Source organism: Tupaia chinensis, unplaced genomic scaffold (assembly GCF_000334495.1).
Source record: "Tupaia chinensis unplaced genomic scaffold, TupChi_1.0 Scaffold146828_1, whole genome shotgun sequence".
Lineage (NCBI taxonomy): Eukaryota > Metazoa > Chordata > Mammalia > Scandentia > Tupaiidae > Tupaia > Tupaia belangeri.
This window is the reverse complement of record NW_006206682.1, coordinates 336,126-363,074: the sequence shown is the minus strand read 5'-3', so window position 1 is coordinate 363,074 and position 26,949 is coordinate 336,126. Positions and strand designations below refer to the sequence as shown.

Sequence of the window (26,949 nt, the reverse complement as noted above, 5' to 3'; positions counted from 1 at the left end):
ATAACTGTACAATGAGAGTTCCCATTTTGCCCCTTGATTCACAACTCTTACACCCTGAGGATTGTTTGCCGAATTTTACGAATAGGGGAAAGAGAAGCTCACTGAGATGAAATCGGCACAGTCCTACCAGACTTTCCACCGTGGGAGGTGGTGTGTGGAAATCACACGTGTGCCCTCATAAACCAGGCACCACTGCTCCAATTCCAGCCTGAGTATTTCCTTGCTGAGTGTTCTCAAACACATTACTTAACTTGACTGAACTTCGATTTCTTCAAGTGAAAAATGGTAATCACTTTATAGGGTTCCTTTGAAGATTCAACCAGATAATAGGCTAGTTGTTCAATCTCAAATCTAGGAACTTTTCTTTCAAACTTCATTCCTCTTTTTTCTTCCCAATCTCAGAATCCTGCCCCTTCTCTAGGCTTCCTCATCTCAGCAGTGGTATCCCATCCACCCATTAGCTGTGCAGGTCAGTCACTGTTAGGTCATCAAGAAAGTCACGTGGTTTTCTATGCAAAAATGCACCATGACTTTCCTAATGGCCCAATAGATGTCATCTTGAGTCTTTTCTTTCCCCCCTCCTCTCCTCACCCCTCTTTCTGATGCACACCCCTCAGGATTGCTCCTAAAATGCTTCACAAATCTGTCTACTGGTCTCCATTTATGCATTCAAACCTCATTGTCTCTGACTGGGCAGCTACAGCAGCCTCTGCTTTTATGCAAGGCCCCTACAATCTGTTCTCCACATTACAGCCAAGGCGACCTTTATACATGCCATCCTATCTCACAACTCTGCCGCTTGAAAGCTTCCAAAAGCTGCTTGCTGCACGTGTACTAGAATTTAAAGCAACTCTCTTCATGGCTGTTGCTTGTTTGTCCCATCTAAGTCAGCAAGTGTCTCCTACTCTTGTCTTCTTGTTGGCCTACACCCTGCCACCCTAGGCATCCCAGGGATTTTAAGAGTCCTATGCTCTCTGGTTGAAATGCTCTTCCTCCCATCCTTCAGCTTTTAGAACCTAAAAGCAAAGCTCAATGATACATGACCACAGAGAGACCTTTCCCAAACTCCTTGTGTAACCAGATCTCTTCCCTGGCTACTCTATCACATCTTAATCCCCTTTCCTTCTAATGTTTGTAAATTTTGTATATTTGTAAAATCACAAAGTTTTTGTTTTTGCTTTTACTATTTATTTTAAATTAAATAAAATTAAACAAAATAATCTCTGTTCTTTTCATAGAAACTGCTTTGTTCCTGCATGGAACACATCACTTCCTACCTTAATTGGTTGTGCCAGAGTAATTGTTTTTAAATGACATGTAGAGTTCAAGGGGTCCCTGGGTATGATTCAAAGCCCCACAGTGCCAGAACTGGAGATCCTAAATGAGCGGGACCTCAGGACTTCCACCTGAACCAAAGAGCTGCATTTTTGTCTGCTTTACCTGGTAGACTTCTAGATGAGATTACTTTTGCTAAAAGTTTATAAACTGGGTCCAGCAGGTGGTATGGTGGTTAAGGAGCTGGATTTCCACATGACCAACTGCGTGGTTTGAGTCCCAGACCTAGTGGCTTGAAAATCATGCTGGGCACATGTGCATGCATGCCCAAAATCCCAAGAGGAGAATGGAGAAGAAGGGACTATGGTGTGGCCATCCTCCCAGGGGGTTATTTCTTACATTCCCTTTCTCTGCCTCTCCCTGTCTCCAGAGAGTGCACACACCCTATGGGAAAAGCCTTAAAAAAAATTAAGTTTATAAACCTCTGTTCTCTTTACTCTTGTTAAATTTTCTGCTCAGACTCCTTGCGAACAGGATTTATCTCATACATTTTTCCATCACTACACTACCAGGTCCAGCAGTAGGCACTCAAATATTTTTAGCAGATTGAGTAAGTTGTGTCCTAGGGACTGGGACCTGATGCATCTCCACTCCATAACTCTAGGTACTATTGTTGTTGCTGTTATTATTATTATTATAGTTTTTGCTTTAAGGCATGTGCACTCACTGAAGAGGGACACACAGAGAGACAAAGAGAGGGAAAGTAAGACATCACCCCCTGGGGGGGAATGGCCATACCACAATCCTCTCACTTCTATTATCCTCTCTGGATTTGGAACATGCCCGCACGTGTGCCCAGTGTGTTTTTAAGGTGCTGGTCTGGAACCGTGCAGTCGGTCTTGTGGGATCTAGCCACCTTAACCAGCACACCACCAGCTGGCCTGCCATAAGTACAATTATTGAGCCTCTTTTTCAATCAGATCCATGTCCATTCAGGGTATGGAGGCTTTCCCCAGCATTCTTATCACCCTCAGTGTTAGCCTACATGTAGTTTGTGGCATTTTCTGCTCCATGAATTTCTCTCTCTCTCTCTGACAATTATTTGTGTCTTGATTTACAATTTGGCTTACCTTTTCTGATCTGTTTATACCTCCTAACAACCTTCTATTCATCCATTTCTCCCTCCAGGGAGTTTAACCAGATTGGCCAATTAGCACTTCCTTTTTAACAAACAGATAAATATTTCACTCTACTCAAGTATGGAGGACACCTTGCAGTGATGAGATAAATCAGAACTTCCCTATAGATTTTCCTTACCTAGAGTGAGTGCATCACTTGAAGCAATTACATCAATAATAATAATGCACACACAAGCACATATTTCATGGTTATTTCTCCACTGGGAGCTTTGATTTCTCCTTGGAGTCAAGGACTGTGGAATCTCATGTGACTTCTCAATTCCTTTGGAGGTAAGATGGGCTTTGTTCTTTAATAACTATAATATATGGTGAATGTTAATGCAAAGTGTATTTAGATAAAATATATGATGTATCTGTTCCCATACCTCCCCCATAAGATCACTAGAATTATATATTAGCATCATATTTTCTGAAAGACAGAATTTGATTTACTATCTTTCCACATTCCAGATGGTCTGACCTCTCTGCTAATTAGCTAGTCAAATAAATTGGGTGACAGTCCTGAGAAAGCAAAATGGATGTGCTAAAGTGTTAGTTTATTTAAAATAATGAATACCACATTGTACTCCATAGCTCTTTTATTTATAGAGTTGCTCACTATATCTCTTAATGAATTAGTGGTTTTGCTGAAACACTAAATTGTCTTTGTTTAACTGAGGAACAATAATCAAGCTGGTTTTTGATGCACTAGTAATTTATAGCTGTGCAGGTGATAGTACCAGCATCAATCTGTGATGTCCTTTTATCAAGACTAATCCCAATGTAATATTTCAATTTTGTTTTCACTAAAGCATTCAATTTGCATTTAAAAGGCAGTCAATATAGGTTAATAAAATGATGTCAACTGATCACTAATGCGCTGTTCTGCTTGTATAACACTGCCCTTCTCCCCATGAATTGTCTTGGACTGACGTTCCACTACCCTGGGTACCAGCCAAAAAGACATGAATACCTAGCAGTGCCACATATCCAGAGATGCGAAATGGATGGACTCAGATGGCAGTCTGCTATTTATTCTGCTTATTCCAATGTGGGGCTATGTGGGGGACACAAAACTGAATTAAGACATGATATATACCCAGTGGGACAGTCATGAAAATAGCTAATAACAGTACAAGGGAGGGAAATAAGTATCCTCATGGAAGTCCAGACAAGATGTGACAGGAATCCAGAGGGAAGAGAGTTTTGTTTTCCTTGGGGGTTGGGAAATGCTTTGCAGGTGGTGTGACTTTGGAACATGATCTAGAGAAAAAAGAACCATTGTCATGAAGAGCTCCTCTGTTTCTCCTGTTCTTCCCTCACTATGGTAGGCATAATGGCTTCCAAACACGTCCCTGTCCCACTTGGAACCTGTGAGAGTGTTACATTATATATGCCATTGCATATGAGAAGGGGAGAGGAGCAATTTTGGCAGCATATTAGGTTCTATTGCAAATGCAACAAAAGCCAAAAAACTCAGTGCTTTGATATAATACCCATTTATTATCTTACTTTCCATGAATCTGAAGTCTAGTATAGCAAGACCAAGTTTTTGTTTTTGTTTTTACGTTTTATTTATTCATTCATTTATTCATTAATTCATTCCATGGGCAAGAGTGGTAGAAAGAAGCCATCCCAGATGGGATGACCATGCCACAATCTCTTCTTTTCCATTCTCATCTTGGGATTTTGGGCAAACCACACATGTGCATGTGCCCAGCATATCAAACACATTTTTACAGTTTATTTATTTATTCTATGGGCAAAAGAGACAGGCACAGAGAGAGAAAGACAGAGTGACAGTACCCCCAACAGAGTCTTGATGCTGTTCCCACCACCAGCTCTAGCCGGCCCCAGCCATAGGCAAAGGTGTACATGAAAATTGTTATGAAAACTGGAGACGAAGTGAAAGAAGAGTAGGAGAGAGGGAGAGTGTAGGAAGGGAATTTGGGGGAAGAATAGAGAAGTAAGAATTTGTGGGACATAGATATGGTTTGTTACCTGTTGGTGATATCATGTATAGTATTCTCAACTTGCCTGCTATGTAGTATGTATCATGTTGGCTAAAATCTCTTTACAAACTAAAGGATGTATAATGATTGAATGTATAAATAATAATAACTTTTGAAAAAAGAAATAGGCCTTATTTCTCTGGCAGAAATAGATTTCAGGAACCAGTTAAACCATTGCAAACTATTTTTATTCTTTCTTCTCAAATGCACTGAAATTCTGATCATTTTGCAAAGGATCGTGGAAAGGCCTTAGGTACCCACAGAGGGCCCACAGATGGACAAGTGTACAGGCCATGATACTCATGACAGCCGGTCTTTTATTTATGATGCTCATTCCATATGTATGCAGCTCCCAGAAACATTCCTCAAAATTCTCATTCTTTCGCCTTGAAGTCCCAGAACATTTCCCCCATAGCCCCAAGGACAGCGTGCCTTCCACGTCCCCTCAAACCTCTAAGTGTTTGTTCTCTAGGAGCTGCTGATGAGACTGGGGGAAAGGAGAATTATGTTACTGTGATCTTTTGCACTTGACAACCTTCCTTATATGTGATGAAATATAAATAGTATAAACCATGATTCACTATTAAATATGGAAGAGAAATGACACTGAGATTCATAAATTAATGTTAAATCTATTTTCCGCAGTGATTGCAGGATTAGGGAGAACTCACTCACCTGTAGTTAGCAATGACAAATGATCTCTGAAGAATCACGCTATTCAGTTTTCAGTGACAATATTAAGAAAAATATTAAAAATACTTTATGGAATCATGAATGTACCATTTGGTAAAGTGGTTCTTTTCCCAGAGTCTTTCTTTCTTTCTTTCTTTTTTTTTTAAATCACATGGCCCCATAATTACCTGAACTTCTTGACATACTAATTAACTCTGATTTAAAACAGCCATTATTTTTAGTTAAGCTTAGTGAACATTGTCTAATATTATTATGCGACCATTAATATGACTAGGGAAAAATGAGATAAGAAAAAGAAGAAGGCAGTAATTAAGATGAGTAATATGGTAACAAAGTTGAACTAAAGCAGGTTGGTGACTCTTCAGCATGTGATAATGTACATTATTGGCATAATTTATCTTTCAAACTCAATGACTCTACTTATCCCCAGGCCCCTATATGTTAGATTTTTGTTTTTATTGCTCTTGGTAAATGGAGTTACAGATTTCAGAATGAGTATTGGGAAGTTATCTGAGTCACTCTGCAGAATTCAGAAACTTTGAACTCAGAATGTTTTATGAAGCAGTTAACTAAGTCTTGATGCTTTACTAGTGAGTAACAAGAGGAAGGATTTAGAATGCATTCAATGGGAAAATAGAAAATTTTGGCAACATACAATAGAACCCAAGGCAAAATATCTTTTCTTTATCTGGAAAAGAGTGAGCAACAATCTACCAGCTGTGGCAGGACCACGCAGTTACAGGTCAATTAAAATGATGAATTTTGCCAGAACCGAAATCAACATTTTTTTTGTCTACTCAAAGTATATTTCTTGTGATGAAGACACATCTCCCAACATAAAAGAAAAAAATTAAATAATATAGATATTTTATGTAAGTGGTTCCATCATGTGGACTTAACTGTCTTCCAATAAATGTCTTCATTCATTCTCTGTTAAAAACATTGTTAGTCCTACAGACTCACCAAGGAATGAAAGCTTTTTCTCAGTGTGCTAACTCTAGCATTTTGCTCCTTGCCTGTGGTTACAAGCTAGTCCCTGCTGCTCCAGACCTCAGTGTCCACATTGAAGTCACTTAAGTCAGAAAAAGTGTGAAGAGTAGTGACACCAGAAAGTTACTTATTTATTTATTTAATGAAGACAGCACATATTATTTAGAAGCTCTCATCAGAAACTTGCATGTATTCTCATTGATCAGAACTCTGTCATGTGGTAACCCCTAGCTGTAAGGAAGTCTGGAAAAGAGACTGTTTAGTTGATGCAAAGTTGGGGTTATTGTAGCAAGAAAGAAGGGGCCTTTGACATTGGTTAGGCCCTTGACATTCACTCCAGGAGATTCCAATGAAGAAGTCCAGAACAGGGAAGGTGGGGAAGCCGATGATGTTACACGTTCTAACACACATTAGAATTGAACAACAGCTGGTGTGGACAACAAGGAGAGTTCAAGAATGAACTGAGCAGGGGTTCCTTTTTACTTCTAATTCATTTTTCTTTTCTTCTTCTTTTTTTAAAAAAATTAATTAGAAGGTACACACACTTGCCAGAGAGACAGAAAGAGGAAGAAGGAAAAAGTACCCCCTAAATGGGGCACAGTCATGCTGCAATGCCTTCTCCATTTCTCCATCCAGTTGGGATTTTGCCTCCAAGTGTGTTTTCCAAGCCACTGGGCCACGACTCAACCTGGGGTCGGCCATGTGAGATTCAGCTCTCCCAACCACTAGGCCATGAGACTGGCCCCTTCCCAATTCTTAAAAATAAACAAAAAAGGCAAAAACAAAACACAAAAAAAACCTTTCTGTTCCACCTTTTACCTAATCCCAGATTAATGGAGGCAACAGATGTGGGCCACTTTGTCTTTTGGGGTTACCCTTTAGGCATTGCTATATGAAATGAATTAGTGTATTAAATCAGAGGTCATAGTAAATATGGCCCTTTTCTGAAATGTTGTAATTTCTCTTATTTGTGGGCCCCCTGCATTCCTGTGGGCAGAACGGTTCTTGGAAACATAACTTTCTCCAGTTGCTGGGTGAGATGGTTGTTTTTTCATCCCCCTACCCCTCCAGTTCTATCCTGTATCAGCCTCAGTCTGCCAGGCTCATCACACAGGTCAGAAGAAGAACAGTGGATGGCAGCCCCAGTTATCTTGAACTTGGGTATAATACAATATGTCATTCCCCATTATGGAAATTATCATTAATTATTAACAGGAACATCTTTGACATGATGTATTGTCTACATCATCACTGCCAAGAATGGTACTATGATTAATGGATGCCCCTTGGATGGAGCACAGCAAAGCACAATGTAGAAAAGAAGGTTCAGAAGGTTATAAAAGAAGCACAGAGCCTTGAATCCCATGGCTTTTCTCTCTCTTTTCACAAACATTCACACACAAATTCTCTCTTTCTTGTGTCTCTAAAGGGTTAAAAAAAATAGTCACTTATCAAGTGGGAAAATAATAAAAGTAAAAAAAAAAAATCTAGGTGTCAATATATTTTAGCCTCCTTTTTATTTTCATCTAATCCTTTGAGCCTGTTTTCATATGTAGGACCTGTTTAAGGCCCAGGCCCAGCATGTTTGGGCATGTGTGTGCAGGCCCAAAATATTGAGAGGAGAATGAAGGAGAAAGGTTAGTGATGTGGCCATCCCCCCTAAAGGGGAAGGTGCTTCTCATTTTCCCTCTCTCTGTATCTCCAGCAAGTGCATGTGCCCTATAGCAAATTAAAAAAAAATAAGAGAGAATAATAAAGAACCCAGTCTCTTTCTAGATTCTGCATCCCCATTTTCAGCTTATTAGTGGTAGTCTCATGGTTGCATTATAGCCGTGACAGCTTCAAACATCCATTCACATTCAAAATAGAGGGAGGAAAAGTGGTAGGAGCACTATCTATTTTATCTATTTATTTTTTGTTAGCAAAGAAAACACTGCTCCAGAAATCCTAAAACTATAAAGAAAGCTGGGAAGAAAAAGTATTTTGTTCAGCACAACTAGAGTTGCAGAAGGAAAGACACACTGATGTCCCCACAAGGCTCGGTTATGACTATGTGGATGGCCATGGATAGCGAGTGAGTCTTCCTGTGCAGAAGTACACCAGGATGGAAGGTGGGCTGGTGAGAAATGTGGGTGCTTCCAAGTCAGGCCTTGTGACCTTCTGTTACGGGGAAAGTTGGAGCTGCCGCTATGATTTCACTATCTGCGAACTTCGGCAGTAAATCAGTGGCTCCTGTTCAGGGTCTTTGAAAGCATCTATCACTCTGAGTGAGGGTAGGAAGCATAGCTGATCCCAGAGTCCATCTCTTGGCCAAAGGAGGATATACTACTCTAGCACAGGGTCTAACATTTGCTCTTAGCTGGAGGCCAAGCAATTAACAATATTTTATCATAAAATGTTAAAAGAATATTAATATCATCTGGGTTAAAATAAAAATTTAAATCTGCCACTATGTTCAGATGAACACTGGCATGGACTAATGATTATTTATTTTTGCCCATTCACCTTGTTAACATCATTTTTTATTCTTTTTTAGAGAGATGTTTGCTATAGGGTATATGTTCTCGCTGGAGAGACAGAAAGGCAGAAAGTGAGAAATAACCCCCCAGCGAATGGCCATGCTGCATCCCTTCTCCTCTATTCTTCTCTTAGGATTTTGGGCATGCCACACTGACATCCAGGGTGATTTTCAAGCCACTGGGTCCGGGACTTGAACCACCTTTGTCTATGTGGGAGTCCAGTGATGTAACCATTATGCCATCTGCTGGTCTCCTCCTTACCATAATTTTTTTTCATAATTTTTAAAGCTAGTATTATCTGCATGAAAACCGTGGTTATTAAAATCACTGTGGATCTCTGGCTATTTTTTCTTCATTAAAAAATGAGATATAAGGACCAGCAGTTAGCGTAATGGCTATGTCCCTGGACTCCCATGTAGTCAATCGTAGTTCAAGTCCCAGACCCAGTGGCTTAAACTCACGCTGGGCGTGTGCGTGTGTGTGCGTGTGTGCCCAAGATCCTGAGAGGAGAATGGAGGAGAAGGGATTGTGGTGTGACCACCCCCTGGGGAGTGATTTCTCATTTTCTGTCTGTATCTTTCTGGTGAATGCATGCTCCCTATAGCAAAAACCTCTCAAAAAAATAAATAAATAAAAAGAGCTATAACTTATATACAGTAGAATCCTCAGATATTAAATGTACCATTCTTTTTTAAAATTTATTTTTTATTTACTTTTAGTCACTGTATGTCTTTACGGTGTACAACATGGTTTTTCCCAGAATGATTATAGTACATATTAGTCAAATCAAAGACATTATCATCAACAGATAACTTCATTTTTGTGTCTTTTTTTCTCCCTTTGAATCTACTAGTGGATGTATATCAAGGCACAGGATAGTTGTACCACCTCAGAAACTTCCCTTCTGGCCCTCCCCGTTACTTCTCCCTTCTCTACCATTGCAAATGGAGCTACTCATCTAATTTCTATCACCAAGTTTAGTTTTGCCTGTTTTAGAATTTCATGAGATGGAATACTTTCTTTTTTATTTAAATTTCCTATAAGTTGTGTGGACTCATAATGGGAAAGGAAGAGAGAGAGAGAGTGAGGAGGAGGAAGTGAGAAATTAACCCCCAGGGGAAATGGCCATGCTGCAGTCTCTTGTCCTCCATTCTCCTTTTGTGATTCTGAGTACTCATGCACACAGACCCTCTGTCTTTTTTAAGTTGCAGGGTGTGGGACACAAACTATGCCATCAACCAACCATTTTAGTGTTTTTTTTTTTTTTTTTTTTTTTTTTTAGCGGTTTTTGCTATAGGGCACGTGCGCTCACCAGACAGACAGAGAGACAGAGAGACAGAAAGTAAGAAATTACCCCCCAGGGTGGATGGGCATGCCACAATCCCTTCTCCTCCATTCTGCTCTCGGGATCTTGGGCACGCGCACACACACTCACCCAGCATGAATTTAAGCCACTGGGTCCGGGACATGAACCACCGTCGACTACATGGGAGTCCAGCGACATAGCCATTACGCTAACTGCTGGTCCCACCTGGATCCAACCATTTTAATTAGCACATCACTGGCTGCCCTACCCACCCCCTTTATTTTTAGCTTAGATTTTTTGACTCAGATAATAGCTTTTTATTTTTATTTATTTATTTTTTTCCATAGGGTGCCTGCCCTCGCTAGAGAGAGACAGAGGGAAAGTGAGAAATCACCCCCATGACACACCCCCACCAGGGGGCAGGGGAGAGCCATGCTACAATCCCATTCTCCTTTTGGAATTTTGGGCACACATGCACATGCACCCAATGTGATTTTTCAAGTTACCAAGACTGGGACTTGAACTGTGCAGCTGGTTGTGTGGGATCCAGCTTCTATAGCCACCGTGCTACCTGACTGGCCCCATGGTTTTCTTTTTTTTTTAAGTGTCAGTTCAAATATTTTTGTCCATTTTGTTTATTGGCTTGTTTGCCTTTCTATTATTGGATTACAGGAGTTCTTTATGTATTTGAACATAGGTCCATTGTCAAATACATGTACTGCAGATATTTTCTCTCAATTTGTGGCTTGCCTATTTATTCCTAGATAGTGTTGTTTTTTGTTTGTTTGTGTGTTTGTTTTTTAGAGAGATTTTTGCTATAGGGCACATGTGCTCACCAGAGAGACAGAAAGTGAGAAATCACCCCCCAGGGGGTTGACCATGCTGCAATCCCTTCTCCTTTGTTCTCTTGGGATTTTGGGGACACACACATGCACAACACCTGGTATGAGTTTTAAGCTGCTAGGTCTGGGACTTGAGCTGCGGTCAACTACATGGGAGTCCAGCGATGTAACCATTATGCCATCTGCTGGTCTATGTTTCCTTTATAATGTTTTTAATAAATTTTATATATTTATATTTAAATTAAGTTTAAGTTACTAAATTTTTCTTTTATTTTTTCTGTTCTTCTTTGAGAAATTTTCATTTACCCCAACGTCACAAAGACATTCTATATTTTCTACTAACTTTTCTTTTTAACTTTTATGTCTCTATGATCCATCTTGAATTGTTTCTTTTTTCCTGTAAGGTAACTCAGTTATCTGGTTTATTTTTTAAAAAATTTTTTTAGTGTTTTTTTGCTCAGTTGCATAATATGATAATACTTTGGAAAATATGGTAAGCTTTTAAAGTCAGAGATGGCATTGCTAATGAAGTAGAGAATGTCTACAGCTCAGTGATTGAGAGCAGAGCATGATTTTGAATCATAGTTCTGCCAGTTGCTACTTATGTGACATTTGTAAATTATTTATCTCTCATTATATCTTCATATGTAACAAAACAATAATATCTGGTCACAGGGTTCATGTAAATGCTCTGTCTAACATAGTAATACTGTCTACTCCTGAGGTTAATGTGAAGATGAAAGGAATTTATGCAGTTAAAGTACTTGATGGGACTAGCAGTTGACGTAATGACTATGTCACTGCACTCCCACGTAGTCGACTGCAGTTTGCGTCCTGGACCCGGTGGTTTAAACTCACACCGGGCACGTGTGCGTGTGTGCCCAAGATCCCGAGAGGAGAATGGAGGAGAAGGAATTGTGGCATGGCCATCCCCCCTGGGGGGTGATTTCTCACTTTCCGTCTCTGTCTCTCTCTGTCTTTCTGGCAAGCGCACGTACCCTATAGCAAAACACCTCTCTGAGAGAGAGAGAGAGAGAGAGAGAGAGAAAGGAAGAGAGGAAGAAAGAACTTGAAAGAGTGCCTGATGTATACCAAACAATTTATAATATTAGCTAAAATATATAATAATCACATAACCAACTCCATTTTCTCCTTTTGATCTTTCTTACTCCAGACTGGTCATTCATTGAGTGCTTACTATGGGAGGTGGCCCTCTTAGGTAGAGTGAACAGGGCGAACGTTGTCTCTGCACTCATGGAGCTCTCAGCCTAGTGGAGGTGAAAGACTTTAAACAAATGTCATAACAAGTGGTCTGAAGAATGTGTGCAGAGTGTAAGGACAGTCTAAAAATCCAAAGACCATGTCCGCTATGGGGAGTCAGGGTAAGCCTTTCTGAGGAAACAAGATTTCATGTGGGCAAGAAATAAAGAGTAGAGAACAGTCTGACAGATGATAAGCCCACTAGAGGCTGGGGCGTACACGTGTGTATGATTTCTCACAACATCAAGCTGAGTGATGGCCTGGAGAAGATTAAGTACTCTTTGAGAATCTATAATGTATATAAGGAGAAAGACAATTAGCGGTGCCTACCAAGTAAATGTTTCCCAAATAAAGGATGGAATGAAGAAATAAATATCAGGCACCTAAACACTTTGCGGCACCTAGGTTGAGGGGCTCTCAGATGTCCATACTGAGTTTCCCTTTTATTTAAGGTACATATTGAGCAACTACTCTGTGCCTTAATTACTAAAATGTTGCTTGAATCCCCTTGTTTCTCAGGGCTGGCCTGGGCACAGATTCAGAAAGCTAGAGAGGGTATGGAAAGGTACAGGCCAAGGGAGCTTCTCTTAGCAAAGCTGTGGTGCAGCTGAAATCAGAGGAGCCTCCTAGTGGTGGAAAGGTGGTGGAAAATAAGGAGGGCTGTCAGCCAGGAAGGATACCCAGCGGTTCTGTACATGGAAGAGGAATGTGGGAGGGAGGGAGTCAGGGGCAGGATGGTTAATTCACTGCAGATTCATGAGCCAGCAGCAATACCTGGCTGCCTCCTCATTGAGATGTGGGATGGTGTGTTTGGGCCCCGCCATGTTGGAAGTTGATGGTCCAGTGTGGGAGATAATGCAGACGAATGGGAGAAAGTGCTGTCAAAAGCCTCAAAGTTATTTTCTAACACTGTTTAGAGTAGCTAGCACCTGAACTGGGTCTCAAAGTTTCCTGGGAGTTGCTTGCGTAATAACAGTGAAAAGGACAGAGGGAACAATTGGCAGGAGTGTGGGAGAACGTGGCATATTGCCTCTCTAATGACCCATCCTGGGTCTGGCACCGGTGAATATTAGCTTCTCTGAATTTAACTGGATTGTTTTGGAAGGTCACTACAGTTTGGGTCTGCATCATCTCTTGGGATAATGAATATCCATTCACTGTGAAAGACATATTTCCTTTTGTTTGTTCTAAGTTTTTCTGTTTTCTAGTTTACTATTCCCTTTCTTTGCTACATACTTTCCTTCTTTCACCTAAATTAAGACTCAAGCTTCCAGAAAATGTATTATATATATACACACACACACACACACACACACACACATACATATACACACACAGAGCAAATCTCATTGGAATGTATATTTTTTCTTTTTTTGTGTGGTATGAAAGGAAGAGAGGAGGAAAACGAGATAACATGTGTGATGTTTTAGACAAGGTCCATGTCATGACCCTCTTGCCTCAGCCTCCTGAGTAGCTGGGACTACCATGCCTGGCTTTTCATGGTGGACTGGAAATTGAAACTGGCGCCTCAGTCTGCCAAGTAGCAGCATCCAGTGCACGTTACTGTGGCTGGTCCTGGGATGCATTTGTTGAAACAGAAAATAAAAATTAATTAAGTAGGAAGTACAAAATATTTTTACTTGAAATATATTAGGTAATAAAATTTTATTAAGTTCAAGAACTAAAAGACAGTCAATTATATTTCCTCTCTGAAAATAATCAATTATCAAAGGATTAAGACCTACGAGAAGGGGTCTGCTTTATATTTAAATATTAAAATAGATTTGTTTGAAAAATGTGTCATTCAGAAATAATGGTAAAAGGCGAGATTACCATGACGCTTACATGGGATTTTGAGTTAACCACCCAAACTAATTAAGCAAAATTATCCTAATTTGTTTATTATGTTAATGATCTGAATTAATTTATAGTAATTTAGCATGTATTACTAAAGATTTATTATGTTTCGTACTAAATGACTTAAGAGCTATAAATCCCATGGTTAAATGTAATTAGTGGAGACATATTTATCGAAAGGGATAATTACATCTGATAAAAGTTCTTCAGTTAGGCTTAATTAAAACAGATTATTCCCCCATAAATGAAAAGTAAATATGGTAATTACTGGGTAGATTTTCATAGCAAAAATAAGTATCTCAGCATTTAAATTTTTAAAAGGGGTGGGAAAGTAAACCATGTAACTGATTACTTCCCAATAAAGTATGATTAATAATCCCTGGGAAACAGGCGTTTTCCAGGAGTAAACATTTTTGCTGCTAAATTACTTAAGGGGGAATTCTGCTCAGGAAAATCTATCACTAATTCAGTTTTAAAGTGGACTGTGGTTATTTTTTAACATAATAGTGTTTTAAGGAAATTTTTTTTTTCCTGAGAAGATTGTCACTAGCTCAGCTAAATAGCAATGTTAAGGAGAAAAATGACTGTTAATCACTCTGAAAATAAAATTTTCCATAGTAATCAGGGCTGGACATGGTGAGCCATGCGTAAGATCTGAAACTAGCAGAACATGTTCAGTACACACGAGTCCACAAAGAGAGAGAAACTTACGTTTCAGTTACACGCATACATGCATATTAATATGTAAAACTACTTGTGAGGCATATTTTAAATTATTTTATATTTTATCAGAATTTTTTCTATGGTAGAACTAATATTGAAAAACAACATTTTACTTTATCTTTTTAAGGTTTATTTATTTCTTCCATGAGAGAGAGACATTACTCTCAACAAGATCTTTATACCATGGTCCACCCCCAGCTTTGGCCAGTCCCAGATCATGGGGAGGTATACACTCAGTGTGCTCAGAGAGGTCTTTGGACTTGAATCAGGCATCTTCCCCTGTGGATTACCTTGCCAGGTGTCAGGTTTTTACCACTGTGTCACCATCAGATCCCATTTTTATACCTTTGAAAAAGACTTTCAACTGTGTTATTAGTTCACAGATTAGTTCACAGTTATTAGATCACTGTATCCACCTATGAAGACAGATGAGCAGATTATTGTCTTCAGGGAGGCCAGGTTCATGATCACACAGTTAACTAGTGGGCTAGTTCAGACTTGAGTTGATATATATATTTTTTTTGGAGAGATTTTTCGCTATAGGGTGCGTGCGCTCGCCAGACAGACAGAGAGAGACATTAGAGACAGAAAGCAAGAAATCACCCCCCGGGGGGATGGTCACGCTGCAATCCCCTCTCCTCCATTCTCCTCTCAGGATCCTGGGCACGCATGCACACGCACCCAGCGTGAGTTTTAAGCCACCATGTCCGGGACACGAACCGCGGTCGTCTACGTGGGAGTCCAGCAACATAGTCATTACACTAACTGCTGGTTCCCTTGAGCTGATATTTTGACCCTGAGTCCAATATTCTTTCTCCAACATCAGTAGAGTACAGAGGGGTTTAGGAACATGACAAGAAGATGTTCTTGTTGTAAGTGATGTTGCAAGTCTAAGCTAGGGCATATAAACTCATCTGCAGTGTGATCAGATGGAAAATGTTATGCTCACAGTATGTCTGTTTCAGTTTGCTTTAGGGTGTGTGTGCTTGCTGGAGACAGACTGAGTGAACGAGACAGAAAGAAAAGGAAAATGAGAAATCATCCCTAAGGGAGATGACCATGCCTTAATCCCTTTTTTTCTACTCTCCTCTTGGGATTTTTGGGCATGCCTGCACATGGGCCCAACATGTTTTTCAAGCTGCCATGTCTGGGACTTGAACTGTTCAGTTGGCCATATGGGATCCAGATGCCTTAACTTCTGCACCATCTGCTGGCCCAGCTCACAATATGGTTTTAATATTAAAAACAAACGGTAAAACAAGTCTGGTGGATCCCCTTTAAAGTGGCGTAGCCAAAATGACCATCTGCAGACCAGTGATGATCAATGGTGTGCATTGGTCTGCATGAAGGCAGCTTTCAGAAGGATGATGGCTGATGGCAGATAGACCATCATCTACTGTTATTTGCCACTCAGTGGAGCTGAAACTAGGCCCTGGCTGTTCACCATCCTCATTCCTAGGTTTTGCCATATTTAAATGTGTGCCTTTCTCTGGAGACCTCTAGCTATTATCATGGACAGTATTGCATTCCTACTTACAATATCCTTTTGCGTTCCATAGAACCTAGGTGATTTATCAAAGTCAGTGACTATGGCTAATATGCTCTGTGTTCTCCCAGAATTACATAAATGCCTAAGCACAGGGGCTGAGGAGGGACCTTTGCTGTTAGAGCTATAAAACGAGAGACATTTTAGGAAAGATCTCAAGCAGAAGCTCCTCTCTTCTGTGCATGGGCTTGAAAGAGCTTTATTTGTTCAACCCTACCCCAGCAAGAATAATTGAATTAATATTTTAAGATGTATACTAAATGTTGTGCACTAGGCAGTTACATTGTATCAGGACTTTTCTTCGGACTTGAATCAGGAACCTTCCCCTGTGGGATTGCCTTGCCAGGTGTCAGGTTTTACCACAGTGTCGCCATCAGACCCCATTATTATGCCTTTTGAAAAGAGACTTGCTTAATTTATATTGTTGAAAGATACTGAGTTGTATTGGTTAAATTCAACTGAAAGGGCATTTCAAACATTTTATAAAATATATCTTAAATATCACTATTAACACACTTAAAGGGGTGTACAGATTCTTTTAGACATATTGGAATTTGAGTAATACTACTTGCAGTGCCACCATATGGGCTACACTGTGACTTGTAGGTCATTTTTAAAATACAGAAACTTTGGCTATATTTGTTGAAATGATAATTGAATCCTTATAATTTCTAATTCTGTGTATGAACTATATCGAATTAGACATGCACCTTCCGTAGTCTGAGGTTAAAACTCAGTACATGTGGATGAAAATAAACAGATTCATGACCCCAAAAATCTATATTTTGAAAACTAAAAAGAATTAATCTTTTGATGGCACAAGCATTAAGGCACAGCTGTGTGATGCTGGAGCCATATGGAAGACCCGGGTTCAGATCTCAGGTCAACTTGGACACACTGAGCATGTCTATGATCCTGGTTGGCTGGGAGGCTGGGGGAAGATTGCAGCATAGTGAGACCCTGTCCAGGCTCTCTCTCTCTCTTTCTCAAGAGAAAAAGACATTCAGTTTTACTGATGAGTTGTTTAATGCTAGTGCCCCACATGGGAGAAACCCAGTGAACACTTTGGTGAGAAATAGACGGGTGTAATGACTTCTGTCTGAACAGAGGCCCTCTAACCCCCATGCCTGTACCCAGGCATGAGGGTGTCATGGCATCTTCACAAGAAACCTAACTGTATTCATGTAGAACTGTGACAGTTAAACAAGAATCTCAGTAAGTGGCTTAATTGTATCATCATTAAGAGGATGTAGTATTGGAGCAACCGGTGATGTAGAGGTTAAGGTGCTGGATCCCACATCCAACTGTGTGGTTCAGGTCTTGGACCTGGTCGCTTGATAAACACACTGGTCGTGTGTGAGCGTGTGCCCATAATACCGAGAGGAGAATGGAGAAGGGAATGAGGGAAGGTGCAAGTGCCCTGTAGTAAACTTGCACACATACACAAAGAAAAGTGTGAAAACAGGAGCCAGAGTGCCTGGCTTCAAATATTACATTGTCAGTTACCAGCTACTTGTCCTTGGGGAAAGTTCCTGAACTCCTTGTATTTTGTTTTCCCCACTGAAACATGGGTGTAACGTAGGTGCATGAAGGTTAAACAATTTTCAGTTTCATTGTTAATCCAACTTGATTTAGGATTAGATTTACTAACATTTGGGTGATGTCTGCAAAATTTCCCGTTGAGGGGTATGCATATACTTTTGGGCCCTGACTTGATATACGTTCAATGATGTGAACTGGTTGATTCTGGAATAGGCTAATTGGGGCTTCAGATTGAATGCATCTATCTGCGTGGAATTAATTATCCTGTTTCATTACCCTGTTATCCATGCAGTTTTCTTTATCCTGTTTTACCCTGCTTTCCAAGTAGCTTTCATCTTGAGGGAGGGCAGAATAGGATGTGCCCCTGGTAATGTAGAGGTTTGAATGATTATTGACAGGAAGGAGCTTCATCCACCAAAAGTTGCTTTGTGGTGGGCATCCAAATAACAGCTCTCTCTTAGATCTATTTTGCTCTCTTGTTTTATATTCATGGTTTTCTTTAATATATTTTGGTTCTGAATTCCAAAGGATTAATGTCATTATCCTCAAAGTAAATAAAGTATGTCTAATCTGCTCTACTTTTTCATAGACGATAAATCAGTTTTTCAAGTCTTTTTCTTTGCATTTGCTCAGAGACTTTGCCATCATTAATTTTGGCTGTTTCCAGAACACAGTTTGCAGCCTAATGATACATCAACTTCTCAGCTGCTCCCTGTAACATTTTTAATATTGTCTTCCAGTTTGACTAAATTATTGGGCAGTTAAAACTGTAGTTGTGTCTAGTTTTAGGGAGTCAGAAAACTACCTTTTTCTTCTTTAAATCACTAAGCCTTTCTTGTAAGTGCTTTTACATTTCTGAGATATTAGGTAAACCCCATCTCTCCTAGGGAAAAATACCTAATGCTTTTACAGGTTAAGAAACTCATTAGCTATTCATGAGTTTAAAAATGCATTACACATTAATTTATTTATCTCCTTAAAGTTCAGCTTCTCTCTCTGGGATGTTTTCTCCCCAAACTAATTTCTTTAAAACAAAATTCAAATACATAGAACATGATTGAATGTTACTTATTAGGAAATCCTGACCTCTTGGTGTTTTTATTACTTTAAGGTATATGTGAGGAGCATGTGGATTTTTTTTTTTTTTAGCTCTCTCATTCCCACCAAACCAAATACGTCCATGTTAAATATGAAACTACAGCAGTAACTTTCTCTAATGCTATCAATAGAGCACATGAAGGGGAAAAAATGTACAATTTGTTAAAAGTAATTCCAACTGTTTTATTGTCTTCCAATCCAAATTAATTGCATATAAAGAAATTCATTTAAATCATTGACATTAATTCCCTGACTAGAACTTTAAATAATAATTTCATGAAAAGGAAAATTCAGTGAAGCCCCAGAAATAAACAAGATTTAACAACTTATTAAAACTATTTCTACATTATTATAAATCAAAACCACATTTTTGTAATTTTGGCAGTCACAATTTTCTTTCTGCAAAGTATGAAGTTAAAAAATAGCATGTATAAGATAGGGCTTAATAAATATATATTTAATCCTTATTAAAACCACTCTATGGGCAGCTTCATTTCTTCTCTCCTTGCTTTTCTTCTTTATATGTTCTATTTCCGGAACTTGAAAACTGAAACATTATGAAAACACATTCAGGGACCAGCAGTTGGTGTAATTGCCATGTTGCAGGACTCCCATGCAGTTGACCACAGTTTGAGTCCTGGACCCAGCGGCTTAAACTCATGCCAGGCCATGTGCGTGTGTGCCCAATATCCATAGAGGAGAATGGAGGAGAAGGGATTGTAGCGTTGCCATCACTCCTGCGGGGTGATTTCTCACTTTTTGTCTCTCTGGTGAGCACATACTCCCAAAGACCTCTCCGCTGCCAAAAAAAGAAGAAAACACATTCACTCTACAGGAGGAGCATGATAGTTTTATGATACTTTGATATGTTCAGTAAGTAAGCTCCTACTCCTCTAGGCCTTATTTTAGGTGCTGGATGCAGTGCCAACTGAGTCCTACGACCAGCCCTCATGGATCATAAAATCATGTTAGGGTTCTAGCTAAACACTAACAGTGGGGAAGAGAGTGGTGGGGTATAGGGAGGAGGCTATAAACGGAGGCTTTTCTGACGAGGTGACAGTTAAGCTGAAGGGTGAGAAAAGCCAAACTTTTACAGGGTGTGAGGGGTAAGTGTTCAGAGCCCCAAAGTGGGATCAGCTTGGTTTATTGGAGGACCAGAGAAAAGCTGGTGTGGCGGCCATATGGTGGGCTGCATTGCGAAGGTCAGCAGAGGCCAGCCCTCAGAGACTAAGGGTAAGGAGCCTGGATCTTATTCTGTGTTTTGAACACACATTGGCAGTTTTGAGCAGGTAAATGACATGATTTACTTTATCTTTTTTTTTTTTTTTACCATAGTTGCGCATGTACTTGCTGGAGAGAGAGAGAGAGACAGAGACAGAGAGAGAAAGTGAGAAATTGCCCCTAGGGGTATGGCCACATCACAATCCTGTCTCCTCTCTCTCCTCATGGGATTTTGGGCATGCATACATATGCCCTGGCGTGATTTTGAAGCTGCTTGGTCCATGCCTGGACCGTGGTCAGCCATATTGGAGTCTAGAGCCTTAACTACCATACCACCTGCTGACCTCAGTCTGCTTTATCTTTTAAGAACGTTCTGGCTTTTAGGTGGAAAATGGAATTGGTAGAGGGACGTAAAGGTACAAGAGGAGGACTCGTAAGAAGTTCCCTTTTGAAATTGTCAGAGCTTTATTTATGGAGATAATGTGGTATGGAGAGATGGGTTTTTAAACTAGTTCTGCTATATGTTCTCTCTTGATCTTGGGCTTCAGCATATTGGGCTAGATGATCCTTTCCAGTTCTAAAAGCTTAACTCTCTGGACTCTGCCTCATATCTTGATTCTCAATCCCTTCCCACTTATTCCTTCCTGATAAGCAGACCTCTCTGCCATTCCGCCTTTCCTCGGGAACATTGCAGACACCTGGCAGGCTCTTTGAGTTTCCTGGTCCCTGGATCTGCTAACTTCTGACCGGACCGGAGTCAGCCCAGCTCCTAGTCCATCTAGTTCATTTTAATGCAACACTGTCTCAAACAGTAAAATCAGTAATAGGGTCACAACTTATAAATTGACATTTCTGTTCAGGCTCCCATAGTGAAGTGACCCTGTAAATTAACAATTTTCTTCAGCTTACATCTGCTGCTCAAGATTGATGAGTCATATTTATTCTCAACATTAACAGATCTTTTCAAATGGAGGCATCAGAATTTACAGCTGAGCTCTGTTCTATGACCCATGGTTTGTGCAGAAAAGAATTTCATGAAGAAATTCCAATGTGAATTTTCAGTACAGGTCAATGCATGCAATCTCAAGACACATTCATTTTTAAGACCAGGAAGAGCATGGGAAATAAGAACAAGGCATAGAGAATTCCCACTGAAAGTGTTCTCTTTAGCTGACCCATGAGAAAATCTTTAACCTGTTGAACAGCAGTGAAAAGGACTGGGCAGGGAATGAATAAATTGCCAGCACTCTGGAAAACCAGGTAGTTGTCCGAGCAGTCAGAAGGTCTAATTCAGTTTAGAAGCTTATAGAGCAGTTACAAACTTGAGCTTTAGAGACTGTGTCTCTGAGTTCATGCCACTGCTAGGTGTGTGACCACGGACAGGATACTGAACTTCTTTATGCCTGTGTCCTTAATAATAAAAATTGGTATTAAATGAATAGTAATTGAAATTGCTTAAACAGGAGAGTGGCACAGCAAATGACAGCCTTGGTTACTATTATCAGATGCGTTACTGTTGTTCTCACCATCTCCAGTGGTATCACTCTAGATCATGCCATGATCATATGTCACCTGGAATGTGGCCTTTGGTGGAAGGTACTACTGTAGCAGACTGCTCATTGATTGCTCAACATATGCCCTGACTCACTCAAGTCCTCTTGTCTCATTTTGGCCAGAGTGACTGAAAGTGGATCTGGTCACATCACTTCCCGATGAAAATCGTTCAGTAGCTGCCGCTAATGCAAGAATTAAGTCCGTTGTCCTTGATAAAGAAGACTGCACTTGACTTTATGGTCCAAATCACAATTTCAATGAATGAATTGTGTGATCATTTAGTATCTGTCTGTCTACCCTCACTGTTACCTCTATGGGGCAAGAGTGATCTGTTTCATCCCTCATGCTGGGCACAGTGCCTGCCACATGGTGCTCAGTAAATATTTGAAGAGATATCCACTAAGTGTAAGCTTTGTGAATGGACAGATATGACTAAGTACAAAGAGAGTATAACAGATAGCTTTGATATGTGGTGCGATGGACATTTTCCTTATGGTTTTGTCTCACATACTTTTGATGTAAACTCTTATTTTAATGCTCTTTTAAATGTCACACAATGGGGGAAGAATGAAGAGAAAGCTATCAGAAGGAAGAATAGTTTCAGAAGCAAATTTAACTATGGAAAATCACAACATAGTTTCACCTTAACATTTAAAGGATATGATTTTGAGTCAAGTGTTAAGAGGATTTTTTTTAAAAACCTAGTTGCTAATGTACTTTGAATTTCAAGTCAGTGACATTTTATGGTGAAAGCATTTTCTCTTATTTTCTACATATTTTTAAAGCTTGAAGGTCTGAATTTATCATCCCTAAAATATAACTCTATGCCCAGCATAAATATGGGTAAACATCAGACCAAATTCTTTTTCTTATCACAGCTAAGAGCTAACACCCTCTTCCTGGAAATTATATAAATTCCTCAATTTTTCCATTTATATCTTGGGTTTTTGCCTAAAAAATATGTGGTATCCATAAATTCATTTATTCAACAAAGATTTACTGAGTGCCTAATAGCACTGTGACCACTGTGTTAGGTTGGGCTAAACTTGAATTAAAATGCAAAGCAGGGGTTGGTCCCAGGGCATAGCGGTATAAGGAGCCAGATCCCACATGGCTGACCAGGCAGTTCAAATCCCAGGCCCAGCAGTTTGAGAAACACAGTTTGAGTTTTGAACTAGAAACTTGTGAAACATGCTGGGCATGTATGCATGTGTGTTCAAAATCCTGATGGGATGGAGAAATGGGGGAGAAAAGATTCCGACGTGACCATGCCCTATTGGGGGACACTCTCTATCTCCTCCTCCTCTTTCTATCTCTGTCTCTCTCCCTCTTTCTCTCTGGTGAGCACATGTACCCTCTGGCAAAAAAAAAAAAAAAAAAAGATGCACAGCAGATTTTAGTGGGTAACTTTCGCTTGTTGGTAATTTTTCTTGTAACAATTTTTTATTTTTCAGTGTGTTCAAAATATGTAGCAACTTTTAGCTACCTTATGCTTCTTAATATTATAAAACTTAAATGACCCCATAGTAATCCTTGTGTGTTTGTTAGTGTGTATTTGAGTGTCTGTAAGTGTGCATGAGTCGGGATAGAATGGAGAGAGTCAAATGAAAGTCAGTTTCCTCTCTGAACTGGAAATCTCTATAAGGTACATTGCTTAGCAGTGTCAGTGGTGACCACATTGTCCAGAGCAGCATAAAGTACAGCTGTTTCCCTTCCCCTTGAATAATTTTCTGAGAGAAAAAGCTGACTCAGTTTCTTTTAGCTCAGACTGCTCATTGATTGCTCAACATATGCCCTGACTCACTCAAGTCCTCTTGTCTCATTTTGGCCAGAGTGACTGAAAGTGGATCTGGTCACATCACTTCCCGATGAAAATCGTTCAGTAGCTGCCGCTAATGCAAGAATTAAGTCCGTTGTCCTTGATAAAGAAGACTGCACTTGACTTTATGGTCCAAATCACAATTTCAATGAATGAATTGTGTGATCATTTAGTATCTGTCTGTCTACCCTCACTGTTACCTCTATGGGGCAAGAGTGATCTGTTTCATCCCTCATGCTGGGCACAGTGCCTGCCACATGGTGCTCAGTAAATATTTGAAGAGATATCCACTAAGTGTAAGCTTTGTGAATGGACAGATATGACTAAGTACAAAGAGAGTATAACAGATAGCTTTGATATGTGGTGCGATGGACATTTTCCTTATGGTTTTGTCTCACATACTTTTGATGTAAACTCTTATTTTAATGCTCTTTTAAATGTCACACAATGGGGGAAGAATGAAGAGAAAGCTATCAGAAGGAAGAATAGTTTCAGAAGCAAATTTAACTATGGAAAATCACAACATAGTTTCACCTTAACATTTAAAGGATATGATTTTGAGTCAAGTGTTAAGAGGATTTTTTTTAAAAACCTAGTTGCTAATGTACTTTGAATTTCAAGTCAGTGACATTTTATGGTGAAAGCATTTTCTCTTATTTTCTACATATTTTTAAAGCTTGAAGGTCTGAATTTATCATCCCTAAAATATAACTCTATGCCCAGCATAAATATGGGTAAACATCAGACCAAATTCTTTTTCTTATCACAGCTAAGAGCTAACACCCTCTTCCTGGAAATTATATAAATTCCTCAATTTTTCCATTTATATCTTGGGTTTTTGCCTAAAAAATATGTGGTATCCATAAATTCATTTATTCAACAAAGATTTACTGAGTGCCTAATAGCACTGTGACCACTGTGTTAGGTTGGGCTAAACTTGAATTAAAATGCAAAGCAGGGGTTGGTCCCAGGGCATAGCGGTATAAGGAGCCAGATCCCACATGGCTGACCAGGCAGTTCAAATCCCAGGCCCAGCAGTTTGAGAAACACAGTTTGAGTTTTGAACTAGAAACTTGTGAAACATGCTGGGCATGTATGCATGTGTGTTCAAAATCCTGATGGGATGGAGAAATGGGGGAGAAAAGATTCCGACGTGACCATGCCCTATTGGGGGACACTCTCTATCTCCTCCTCCTCTTTCTATCTCTGTCTCTCTCCCTCTTTCTCTCTGGTGAGCACATGTACCCTCTGGCAAAAAAAAAAAAAAAAAAAGATGCACAGCAGATTTTAGTGGGTAACTTTCGCTTGTTGGTAATTTTTCTTGTAACAATTTTTTATTTTTCAGTGTGTTCAAAATATGTAGCAACTTTTAGCTACCTTATGCTTCTTAATATTATAAAACTTAAATGACCCCATAGTAATCCTTGTGTGTTTGTTAGTGTGTATTTGAGTGTCTGTAAGTGTGCATGAGTCGGGATAGAATGGAGAGAGTCAAATGAAAGTCAGTTTCCTCTCTGAACTGGAAATCTCTATAAGGTACATTGCTTAGCAGTGTCAGTGGTGACCACATTGTCCAGAGCAGCATAAAGTACAGCTGTTTCCCTTCCCCTTGAATAATTTTCTGAGAGAAAAAGCTGACTCAGTTTCTTTTAGCTATAATCCTTTGGACACAGATATGCTGAAATCCAAGGTTTTGTAAGTCTTGAAAGAGTGTGCAAATTAATTGCTCTTGCCTTCAGTACTTTAGAAAACCCTCAAGTGCATAATGCAGACTTGTGATCCAGAGTGAACGATGCTTAAATCCATCATTTCGGTGTTACAGCTGTCTCAGGACCACTCCTGTGGCCTCTGCTCTTGATTACTTCAGGTGGTGCGGAGCTGAATTATCCCCTTGCTGGTGAGGTAGTTTCTTGCTTACGTACATGTTGGAAATTGTGAGATTTTCTTCTCCCCAAATTCCTTCGTTTCATCATCCAGCATAACGTAAACAGTGGTAGTATTTTGTTGAAGCAGACTGTTTGACAAGCACCCAGAAGAGGTAATGTGTGTTTTATGGAGACTATTGTAGATTGGAGAAGTTGAGGTAGACAGTTTGCAGTAAGGGAAGCTATGGGTGTGGATTAACTCCCCTTCATTCCAACTAACCAACACCGTCAAATACTGGAAAGGGGCAGAGCTCAGTGGTCCACACCTTTAGCACCCACCGAAATCTGTCATGAAACATGTTGGTATAAACAGCCAGTGACTTCAACCACCCTCCATCCTGCTCTGTGCCCTGCCCAAAGATAAATGTCTGATAGAAAATTCAGAATATTTATAATGACAAAGCTAAATGAGATGCAGGAGCTGAGAGATAATGAACTTCAGAAGTTGCAGAAGAAAAAAGACAATGAGTTCCAGGAGATGTGGAAGTTCTTCCATGATCTGAAAGAGGAAATACACAGCATAAAAACGAATCAAATGGAGCTATTAGAGATGAAGGCTGCTTTTCAGAAAATCAAAACCTCCGTCAAAATTATTAAAAACGAATTAGTCCATGCAGAAAATAGAATCTCGGATACCGAATGCCAAACTTCTGATATAGGAAAAACAACCAAAAAAACTAATAAAATAACCCAAAAGATCTGAAAGAGGAAATACACAGCATAAAAACGAATCAAATGGAGCTATTAGAGATGAAGGCTGCTTTTCAGAAAATCAAAACCTCCGTCAAAATTATTAAAAACGAATTAGTCCATGCAGAAAATAGAATCTCGGATACCGAATGCCAAACTTCTGATATAGGAAAAACAACCAAAAAAACTAATAAAATAACCCAAAACAATGAGAATACTATACGAGAAATACTAGACAGCATTAATCACCCAAACATCTAGATAATCGGTGTCCCAGAAGGTGAGGAAACTAATAAGGGCATTGATAATCTATTCCATGAAATCCTGGAAGAAAACTTTCCAAACCTAGAGAGGCATTCAAATATCCAGACCCAAGAAATACCAAGGACCCCTAATAGAATCAACCTAAGAAGATCTTCTCCAAGGCACATCATAGCAAGACTGGCCAAATCTACAGACAAAGACAAGATACTAAAATTGGCAAGAGAGCAATGTCAGGTCACTTATAAAGGTTATCCAATCAGGCTAACCTCTGACCTCTCATCAGAAACAATGAGAGCAAGGAAAGAATGGGAAAGTATATTCAAAATGTTAAATGAAAAACAGTTTCGGAGGGACCAGCAGTTAGTGTAATGGCTATGTCACTGGACTCCCACGTAGTCGACCGCGGTTCAAGTCCCAGACCCGGTGGCTTATAACTCATGCCGGACGCGTGTGCGTGCGTGCCCAAGATCCCGAGAGAATGGAGGAGAAGGGATTGCAGCATGGCCATCCCCCCGGGGGGTGATTTCTCGCTTTCTGTCTCTGTGTCTCTCTCTGTCTGTCAGGCAAGCGCACGCACCCTATAGCAAAAACCTCTCCCCCCCCCAAAAAAAAAAAATGGGAACCAGCAGTTAGCG

General features: G+C 39.8%; 1 long non-coding RNA gene across 2 annotated transcripts in view; it reads right to left on the bottom strand.

The window, feature by feature from the left end:
* Positions 1–19,611: 19,611 nt before the first annotated feature.
* The window catches only part of LOC102486337 (uncharacterized), a 51,040-nt gene continuing 43,702 nt past the window's right edge, over positions 19,612–26,949 (bottom strand). Inside the window, exon 4 of one of the 2 annotated variants that reach the window (XR_003548023.1) lies at positions 19,612–19,640. This is a non-coding gene — a long non-coding RNA (uncharacterized LOC102486337). Of the gene's footprint in view, positions 19,641–25,828; positions 25,860–26,949 lie in introns of those variants that run through there. The other variant, XR_337511.3, reaches the window with a different exon arrangement.